Below are 10,703 nucleotides of genomic sequence, written 5' to 3' on the forward strand. Positions count from 1 at the left end.
TGATTATAGCAATATTCTCTTTGATCATAGCAACTTTGTCTTTGATCAAAATATTTTTGTCTTTGATCAGTTCCATTTTTGTTTTTGATCATAGCAGTTAGCCTTTTCCTTTGTTTTGAGCACTTTTCTCTTTGATCATAGCAACTTTGTCTTTGATCAAAATATTTTTGTCTTTTATCAAAACATTTTTGTCTTTGATCAAAACATTTTTGTGTTTGATCAGATCCATTTTGGTTTTTGATCATAGCAGTTAGCCTTTCCCTTTGTTTTGAGCACTTTTCTCTTTGATCATAGCAATTTTGTCTTTGATCAAAACAGTTTTGTTTTTGATCAAAGAATTTTTGTTTTTGATCTAACCATTTAACCTTTCCATTTGATTTTGGCACTTTTCTCTTTGATCATAGCAATTTTCTCTTTGATCATAGCAACTTTGTCTTTGATCAAAATATTTTTGTCTTTGATCAAAACAATTTTGTTTTTGATCAAAGATTTTTTGTTTTTGATCTAACCATTTAACCTTTCCATTTGATTTTGGCAATTTTCTCTTTGATCTTAGCACTTTTCTTTTGGATCTTAGCAATTTTCTGTTTCATCATAGCAATTTTGTCTTTGATCAAAGCATTTTTGTTTTTGATAAAAGCAGTTAGCCTTTCCCTTTGATCATAGCAATTTTCTCTTTGATCATTGCAACTTTGTCTTTGATCAAAATATTTATGTCTTTGATCAAAACATTTTTGTGTTTGATCAGATCCATTTTTGTTTTTGATCATAGCAGTTAGCCTTTCCCTTTTTTGAGCACTTTTCTCTTTGATCATAGCAACTTTGTCTTTGATCAAAATATTTTTGTCTTTGATCAAAACAATTTCGTTTTTGATCAAAGAATTTTTGTTTTTGATCTAACCATTTAACCTTTCCAGTTGATTTTGGCAATTTTCTCTTTGATCATAGCACTTTTCTCTTTGATCTTACCACTTTTCTCTTTGATCATAGCAATTTTGTATTTGATCAAAACAATTTTGTTTTTGATCAAAGAATTTTTGTTTCTAATCTAACCATTTAAACTTTCCATTTGATTTTGGCACTTTTCTCTTTGATCATAGCAATTTTCTCTTTGATCATAGCAACTTTGTCTTTGATCAAAATATTTTTGTCTTTGATCAGATCCATTTTTGTTTTTGATTATAGCAGTTAACCTTTTCCTTTGTTTTGAGCACTTTTCTCTTTGATCATAGCAACTTTGTGTTTGATCAAAATATTTTTGTCTTTGATCAAAACATTTTTGTGTTTGATCAGATCCATTTTTGTTTTTGATCATAGCAGTTAGCCTTTCCCTTTGTTTTGAGCACTTTTGTCTTTGATCAAAACAATTTTGTTTTTATCAAAGAATTTTTGTTTTTGATCTAATCATTTAACCTTTCCATTTGATTTTGGCAATTTTCTCTTTGATCATAGCACTTTTCTCTTTGATCTTACCACTTTTCTCTTTGATCATAGCAATTTTGTCTTTGATCAAAACAATTTTGTTTTTGATCTAACCATTTAACCTTTCCATTTGATTTTGGCAATTTTCTCTTTGATCTTAGCACTTTTCTCTTGGATCTTAGCAATTTTCTGTTTCATCATAGCAATTTTGTCTTTGATCAAAGCATTTTTGTTTTTGATAAAAGCAGTTAGCCTTTCCCTTTGATTTTAGCACTTTTCTCTTTGATCATAGCAATTTTGTCTTTGATCAAAACAATTTTGTTTTTGATCAAAGAATTTTTGTTTTTAATCTAACCATTTAACCTTTCCATTTGATTTTGGCACTTTTCTCTTTGATCATAGCAATTTTCTCTTTGATCATAGCAACTTTGTCTTTGATCAAAATATTTATGTCTTTGATCAAAACAGTTTTGTGTTTGATCAGATCCATTTTTGTTTTTCATCATAGCAGTTAGCCTTTCCCTTTGTTTTGAGCACTTTTCTCTTTGATCATAGCAACTTTGTCTTTGATCAAAATATTTTTGTCTTTGATCAAAACAATTTTGTTTTTGATCAAAGAATTTTTGTTTTTGATCTAACCATTTAACCTTTCCATTTGATTTTGGCAATTTTCTCTTTGATCATAGCACTTTTCTCTTTGATCATAGCAACTTTGTCTTTGATCAAAATATTTTTGTCTTTGATCAAAACATTTTTGTGTTTGATCAGATCCATTTTTGTTTTTGATCATAGCAGTTAGCCTTTCCCTTTTTTTGAGCACTTTTCTCTTTGATCATAGCAATTTTGTCTTTGATCAAAATATTTTTGTCTTTGATCAAAACAATTTTGTTTTTATCAAAGAATTTTTGATTTTGATCTAATCATTTAACCTTTCCATTTGATTTTGGCAATTTTCTCTTTGATCATAGCACTTTTCTCTTTGATCTTACCACTTTTCTCTTTGATCACAGCAATTTTGTCTTTGATCAAAACAATTTTGTTATGGATCAAAGAATTTTTGTTTTTAATCTAACCATTTAACCTTTCCATTTGATTTTGGCACTTTTCTCTTTGATCATAGCAATTTTCTCTTTGATCATAGCAACTTTGTCTTTGATCAAAATATTTTTGTGTTTGATCAGATCCATTTTTGTTTTTCATCATAGCAGTTAGCCTTTCCCTTTGTTTTGAGCACTTTTCTCTTTGATCATAGCAACTTTGTCTTTGATCAAAATATTTTTGTCTTTGATCAAAACAATTTTGTTTTTGATCAAAGAATTTTTGTTTTTGATCTAACCATTTAACCTTTCCATTTGATTTTGGCAATTTTCTCTTTGATCATAGCACTTTTCTCTTTGATCATAGCAACTTTGTCTTTGATCAAAATATTTTTGTCTTTGATCAAAACATTTTTGTGTTTGATCAGATCCATTTTTGTTTTTGATCATAGCAGTTAGCCTTTCCCTTTTTTTGAGCACTTTTCTCTTTGATCATAGCAATTTTGTCTTTGATCAAAATATTTTTGTCTTTGATCAAAACAATTTTGTTTTTATCAAAGAATTTTTGATTTTGATCTAATCATTTAACCTTTCCATTTGATTTTGGCAATTTTCTCTTTGATCATAGCACTTTTCTCTTTGATCTTACCACTTTTCTCTTTGATCATAGCAATTTTGTCTTTGATCAAAACAATTTTGTTATGGATCAAAGAATTTTTGTTTTTAATCTAACCATTTAACCTTTCCATTTGATTTTGGCATTTTCTCTTTGATCATAGCAATTTTCTCTTTGATCATAGCAACTTTGTCTTTGATCAAAATATTTTTGTCTTTGATCAGATCCATTTTTGTTTTTGATTATAGCAGTTAACCTTTTCCTTTGTTTTGAGCACTTTTCTCTTTGATCATAGCAACTTTGTCTTTGATCAAAATATTTTTGTCTTTGATCAAAACAATTTCGTTTTTGATCAAAGAATTTTTGTTTTTGATCTAACCATTTAACATTTCCATTGGATTTTGGCAATTTTCTCTTTGATCTTAGTACTTTTCTCTTTGATCTTAGCAATTTTCTGTTTCATCATAGCAATTTTGTCTTTGATCAAAGCATTTTTGTTTTTGATCAAAGCAGTTAGCCTTTCCCTTTGATTTTAGCACTTTTCTCTTTGATCATAGCAACTTTGTCTTTGATCAAAATATTTTTGTCTTTGATCAAAACAATTTTGTTTTTGATCAAAGAATTTTTGTTTTTGATCTAACCATTTAACCTTTCCATTTGATTTTGGCAATTTTCTCTTTGATCATAGCACTTTTCTCTTTGATCATAGCAACTTTGTCTTTGATCAAAATATTTTTGTCTTTGATCAAAACATTTTTGTCTTTGATCAAAACAATTTCGTTTTTATCAAAGAATTTTTGTTTTTGATCTAATCATTTAACCTTTCCATTTGATTTTGGCAATTTTCTCTTTGATCATAGCACTTTTCTCTTTGATCTTACCACTTTTCTCTTTGATCATAGCAATTTTGTCTTTGATCAAAACAATTTTGTTATGGATCAAAGAATTTTTGTTTTTAATCTAACCATTTAACCTTTCCATTTGATTTTGGCACTTTTCTCTTTGATCATAGCAATTTTCTCTTTGATCATAGCAACTTTGTCTTTGATCAAAATATTTTTGTCTTTGATCAGATCCATTTTTGTTTTTGATTATAGCAGTTAACCTTTTCCTTTGTTTTGAGCACTTTTCTCTTTGATCATAGCAACTTTGTCTTTGATCAAAATATTTTTGTCTTTGATCAAAACAATTTCGTTTTTGATCAAAGAATTTTTGTTTTTGATCTAACCATTTAACCTTTCCATTGGATTTTGGCAATTTTCTCTTTGATCTTAGCACTTTTCTCTTTGATCTTAGCAATTTTCTGTTTCATCATAGCAATTTTGTCTTTGATCAAAGCATTTTTGTTTTTGATCAAAGCAGTTAGCCTTTCCCTTTGATTTTAGCACTTTTCTCTTTGATCATAGCAACTTTGTCTTTGATCAAAATATTTTTGTCTTTGATCAAAACAATTTTGTTTTTATCAAAGAATTTTTGTTTTTGATCTAATCATTTAACCTTTCCATTTGATTTTGGCAATTTTCTCTTTGATCATAGCACTTTTCTCTTTGATCTTACCACTTTTCTCTTTGATCATAGCAATTTTGTCTTTGATCAAAACAATTTTGTTTTTGATCAAAGAAGTTTTGTTTATAATCTAACCATTTAAACTTTCCATTTGATTTTGGCACTTTTCTCTTTGATCATAGCAATTTTCTCTTTGATCATAGCAACTTTGTCTTTGATCAAAATATTTTTGTCTTTGATCAGATCCATTTTTGTTTTTGATTATAGCAGTTAACCTTTTCCTTTGTTTTGAGCACTTTTCTCTTTGATCATAGCAACTTTGTGTTTAATCAAAATATTTTTGTCTTTGATCAAAACATTTTTGTGTTTGATCAGATCCATTTTTGTTTTTGATCATAGCAGTTAGCCTTTCCCTTTGTTTTGAGCACTTTTTTCTTTGATCATAGCAATTTTGTCTTTGATCAAAATATTTTTGTCTTTGATCAAAACAATTTTGTTTTTGATCAAAGAATTTTTGTTTTTGATCTAACCATTTAACCTTTCCATTTGATTTTGGCAATTTTCTCTTTGATCTTAGCACTTTTCTCTTTGATCTTAGCAATTTTCTGTTTCATCATAGCAATTTTGTCTTTGATCAAAGCATTTTTGTTTTTGATCAAAGCAGTTAGCCTTTCCCTTTGATATTAGCACTTTTCTCTTTGATCATAGCAATTTTGTCTTTGATCATAGCAACTTTGTCTTTGATCAAAATATTTATGTCTTTGATCAACACAGTTTTGTGTTTGATCAGATCCATTTTTGGTTTTCATCATAGCAGTTAGCCTTTCCCTTTGTTTTGAGCACTTTTCTCTTTGATCATAGCAATTTTGTCTTTGATCAAAATATTTTTGTCTTTGATCAAAACAATTTTGTTTTTATCAAAGAATTTTTGTTTTTGATCTAATCATTTAACCTTTCCAGTTGATTTTGGCAATTTTCTCTTTGATCATAGCACTTTTCTCTTTGATCTTACCACTTTTCTCTTTGATCATAGCAATTTTGTATTTGATCAAAACAATTTTGTTTTTGATCAAAGAATTTTTGTTTTTAATCTAACCATTTAAACTTTCCATTTGATTTTGGCACTTTTCTCTTTGATCATAGCAATTTTCTCTTTGATCATAGCAACTTTGTCTTTGATCAAAATATTTTTGTCTTTGATCAGATCCATTTTTGTTTTTGATTATAGCAGTTAACCTTTTCCTTTGTTTTGAGCACTTTTCTCTTTGATCATAGCAACTTTGTGTTTGATCAAAATATTTTTGTCTTTGATCAAAACATTTTTGTGTTTGATCAGATCCATTTTTGTTTTTGATCATAGCAGTTAGCCTTTCCCTTTGTTTTGAGCACTTTTGTCTTTGATCAAAACAATTTTGTTTTTATCAAAGAATTTTTGTTTTTGATCTAATCATTTAACCTTTCCATTTGATTTTGGCAATTTTCTCTTTGATCATAGCACTTTTCTCTTTGATCTTAGCACTTTTCTCTTTGATCATAGCAATTTTGTCTTTGATCAAAACAATTTTGTTTTTGATCAAAGAATTTTTGTTTTTAATCTAACCATTTAACCTTTCCATTTGATTTTGGCACTTTTCTCTTTGATTATAGCAATATTCTCTTTGATCATAGCAACTTTGTCTTTGATCAAAATATTTTTGTCTTTGATCAGTTCCATTTTTGTTTTTGATCATAGCAGTTAGCCTTTTCCTTTGTTTTGAGCACTTTTCTCTTTGATCATAGCAACTTTGTCTTTGATCAAAATATTTTTGTCTTTTATCAAAACATTTTTGTCTTTGATCAAAACATTTTTGTGTTTGATCAGATCCATTTTGGTTTTTGATCATAGCAGTTAGCCTTTCCCTTTGTTTTGAGCACTTTTCTCTTTGATCATAGCAATTTTGTCTTTGATCAAAACAGTTTTGTTTTTGATCAAAGAATTTTTGTTTTTGATCTAACCATTTAACCTTTCCATTTGATTTTGGCACTTTTCTCTTTGATCATAGCAATTTTCTCTTTGATCATAGCAACTTTGTCTTTGATCAAAATATTTTTGTCTTTGATCAAAACAATTTTGTTTTTGATCAAAGATTTTTTGTTTTTGATCTAACCATTTAACCTTTCCATTTGATTTTGGCAATTTTCTCTTTGATCTTAGCACTTTTCTTTTGGATCTTAGCAATTTTCTGTTTCATCATAGCAATTTTGTCTTTGATCAAAGCATTTTTGTTTTTGATAAAAGCAGTTAGCCTTTCCCTTTGATCATAGCAATTTTCTCTTCGATCATTGCAACTTTGTCTTTGATCAAAATATTTATGTCTTTGATCAAAACATTTTTGTGTTTGATCAGATCCATTTTTGTTTTTGATCATAGCAGTTAGCCTTTCCCTTTTTTGAGCACTTTTCTCTTTGATCATAGCAACTTTGTCTTTGATCAAAATATTTTTGTCTTTGATCAAAACAATTTCGTTTTTGATCAAAGAATTTTTGTTTTTGATCTAACCATTTAACCTTTGCATTGGATTTTGGCAATTTTCTCTTTGATCTTAGTACTTTTCTCTTTGATCTTAGCAATTTTCTGTTTCGTCATAGCAATTTTGTCTTTGATCAAAGCATTTTTGTTTTTGATCAAAGCAGTTAGCCTTTCCCTTTGATTTTAGCACTTTTCTCTGTGATCATAGCAACTTTGTCTTTGATCAAAATATTTTTGTCTTTGATCAAAACAATTTTGTTTTTGATCAAAGAATTTTTGTTTTTGATCTAACCATTTAACCTTTCCATTTGATTTTGGCAATTTTCTCTTTGATCATAGCACTTTTCTCTTTGATCATAGCAACTTTGTCTTTGATCAAAATATTTTTGTCTTTGATCAAAACATTTTTGTGTTTGATCAGATCCATTTTTGTTTTTGATCATAGCAGTTAGCCTTTCCCTTTGTTTTGAGCACTTTTCTCTTTGATCATAGCAATTTTGTCTTTGATCAAAATATTTTTAGCTTTGATCAAAACAATTTTGTTTTTATCAAAGAATTTTTGTTTTTGATCTAATCATTTAACCTTTCCAGTTGATTTTGGCAATTTTCTCTTTGATCATAGCACTTTTCTCTTTGATCTTACCACTTTTCTCTTTGATCATAGCAATTTTGTATTTGATCAAAACAATTTTGTTTTTGATCAAAGAATTTTTGTTTCTAATCTAACCATTTAAACTTTCCATTTGATTTTGGCACTTTTCTCTTTGATCATAGCAATTTTCTCTTTGATCATAGCAACTTTGTCTTTGATCAAAATATTTTTGTCTTTGATCAGATCCATTTTTGTTTTTGATTATAGCAGTTAACCTTTTCCTTTGTTTTGAGCACTTTTCTCTTTGATCATAGCAACTTTGTGTTTGATCAAAATATTTTTGTCTTTGATCAAAACATTTTTGTGTTTGATCAGATCCATTTTTGTTTTTGATCATAGCAGTTAGCCTTTCCCTTTGTTTTGAGCACTTTTGTCTTTGATCAAAACAATTTTGTTTTTATCAAAGAATTTTTGTTTTTGATCTAATCATTTAACCTTTCCATTTGATTTTGGCAATTTTCTCTTTGATCATAGCACTTTTCTCTTTGATCTTACCACTTTTCTCTTTGATCATAGCAATTTTGTCTTTGATCAAAACAATTTTGTTTTTGATCTAACCATTTAACCTTTCCATTTGATTTTGGCAATTTTCTCTTTGATCTTAGCACTTTTCTCTTGGATCTTAGCAATTTTCTGTTTCATCATAGCAATTTTGTCTTTGATCAAAGCATTTTTGTTTTTGATAAAAGCAGTTAGCCTTTCCCTTTGATTTTAGCACTTTTCTCTTTGATCATAGCAATTTTGTCTTTGATCAAAACAATTTTGTTTTTGATCAAAGAATTTTTGTTTTTAATTTAACCATTTAACCTTTCCATTTGATTTTGGCACTTTTCTCTTTGATCATAGCAATTTTCTCTTTGATCATAGCAACTTTGTCTTTGATCAAAATATTTATGTCTTTGATCAAAACAGTTTTGTGTTTGATCAGATCCATTTTTGTTTTTCATCATAGCAGTTAGCCTTTCCCTTTGTTTTGAGCACTTTTCTCTTTGATCATAGCAACTTTGTCTTTGATCAAAATATTTTTGTCTTTGATCAAAACAATTTTGTTTTTGATCAAAGAATTTTTGTTTTTGATCTAACCATTTAACCTTTCCATTTGATTTTGGCAATTTTCTCTTTGATCATAGCACTTTTCTCTTTGATCATAGCAACTTTGTCTTTGATCAAAATATTTTTGTCTTTGATCAAAACATTTTTGTGTTTGATCAGATCCATTTTTGTTTTTGATCATAGCAGTTAGCCTTTCCCTTTTTTTGAGCACTTTTCTCTTTGATCATAGCAATTTTGTCTTTGATCAAAATATTTTTGTCTTTGATCAAAACAATTTTGTTTTTATCAAAGAATTTTTGATTTTGATCTAATCATTTAACCTTTCCATTTGATTTTGGCAATTTTCTCTTTGATCATAGCACTTTTCTCTTTGATCTTACCACTTTTCTCTTTGATCACAGCAATTTTGTCTTTGATCAAAACAATTTTGTTATGGATCAAAGAATTTTTGTTTTTAATCTAACCATTTAACCTTTCCATTTGATTTTGGCACTTTTCTCTTTGATCATAGCAATTTTCTCTTTGATCATAGCAACTTTGTCTTTGATCAAAATATTTTTGTGTTTGATCAGATCCATTTTTGTTTTTCATCATAGCAGTTAGCCTTTCCCTTTGTTTTGAGCACTTTTCTCTTTGATCATAGCAACTTTGTCTTTGATCAAAATATTTTTGTCTTTGATCAAAACAATTTTGTTTTTGATCAAAGAATTTTTGTTTTTGATCTAACCATTTAACCTTTCCATTTGATTTTGGCAATTTTCTCTTTGATCATAGCACTTTTCTCTTTGATCATAGCAACTTTGTCTTTGATCAAAATATTTTTGTCTTTGATCAAAACATTTTTGTGTTTGATCAGATCCATTTTTGTTTTTGATCATAGCAGTTAGCCTTTCCCTTTTTTTGAGCACTTTTCTCTTTGATCATAGCAATTTTGTCTTTGATCAAAATATTTTTGTCTTTGATCAAAACAATTTTGTTTTTATCAAAGAATTTTTGATTTTGATCTAATCATTTAACCTTTCCATTTGATTTTGGCAATTTTCTCTTTGATCATAGCACTTTTCTCTTTGATCTTACCACTTTTCTCTTTGATCATAGCAATTTTGTCTTTGATCAAAACAATTTTGTTATGGATCAAAGAATTTTTGTTTTTAATCTAACCATTTAACCTTTCCATTTGATTTTGGCACTTTTCTCTTTGATCATAGCAATTTTCTCTTTGATCATAGCAACTTTGTCTTTGATCAAAATATTTTTGTCTTTGATCAGATCCATTTTTGTTTTTGATTATAGCAGTTAACCTTTTCCTTTGTTTTGAGCACTTTTCTCTTTGATCATAGCAACTTTGTCTTTGATCAAAATATTTTTCTCTTTGATCATAGCAACTTTGTCTTTGATCAAAATATTTTTGTCTTTGATCAAAACAGTTTTGTGTTTGATCAGATCCATTTTTGTTTTTCATCATAGCAGTTAGCCTGTCCCTTTGTTTTGAGCACTTTTCTCTTTGATCATAGCAACTTTGTCTTTGATCAAAATGTTTTTGTCTTTGATCAAAACAGTTTTGTGTTTGATCAGATCCATTTTTGTTTTTGATCATAGCAGTTAGCCTTTCCCTTTGTTTTGAGCACTTTTCTCTTTGATCATAGCAATTTTGTCTTTGATCAAAACAATTTTGTTTTTGATCAAAGAATTTTTGTTTTTGATCTAACCATTTAACCTTTCCATTTGATTTTGGCAATTTTCTCTTTGATCATAGCACTTTTCTCTTTGATCTTAGCACTTTTCTTTTTGATCATAGCAATTTTGTCTTTGATCAAAACAATTTTCTTTTTGATCAAATAATTTTTGTTTTTAATCTAACCATTTAACGTTTCCATTTCATTTTGGCACATTTCTCTTTGATCATAG

Source organism: Xiphophorus maculatus, unplaced genomic scaffold, assembly GCF_002775205.1.
Source record: "Xiphophorus maculatus strain JP 163 A unplaced genomic scaffold, X_maculatus-5.0-male Unplaced_Scaffold_BN000156F, whole genome shotgun sequence".
Taxonomy (NCBI): Eukaryota; Metazoa; Chordata; class Actinopteri; order Cyprinodontiformes; family Poeciliidae; genus Xiphophorus; species Xiphophorus maculatus.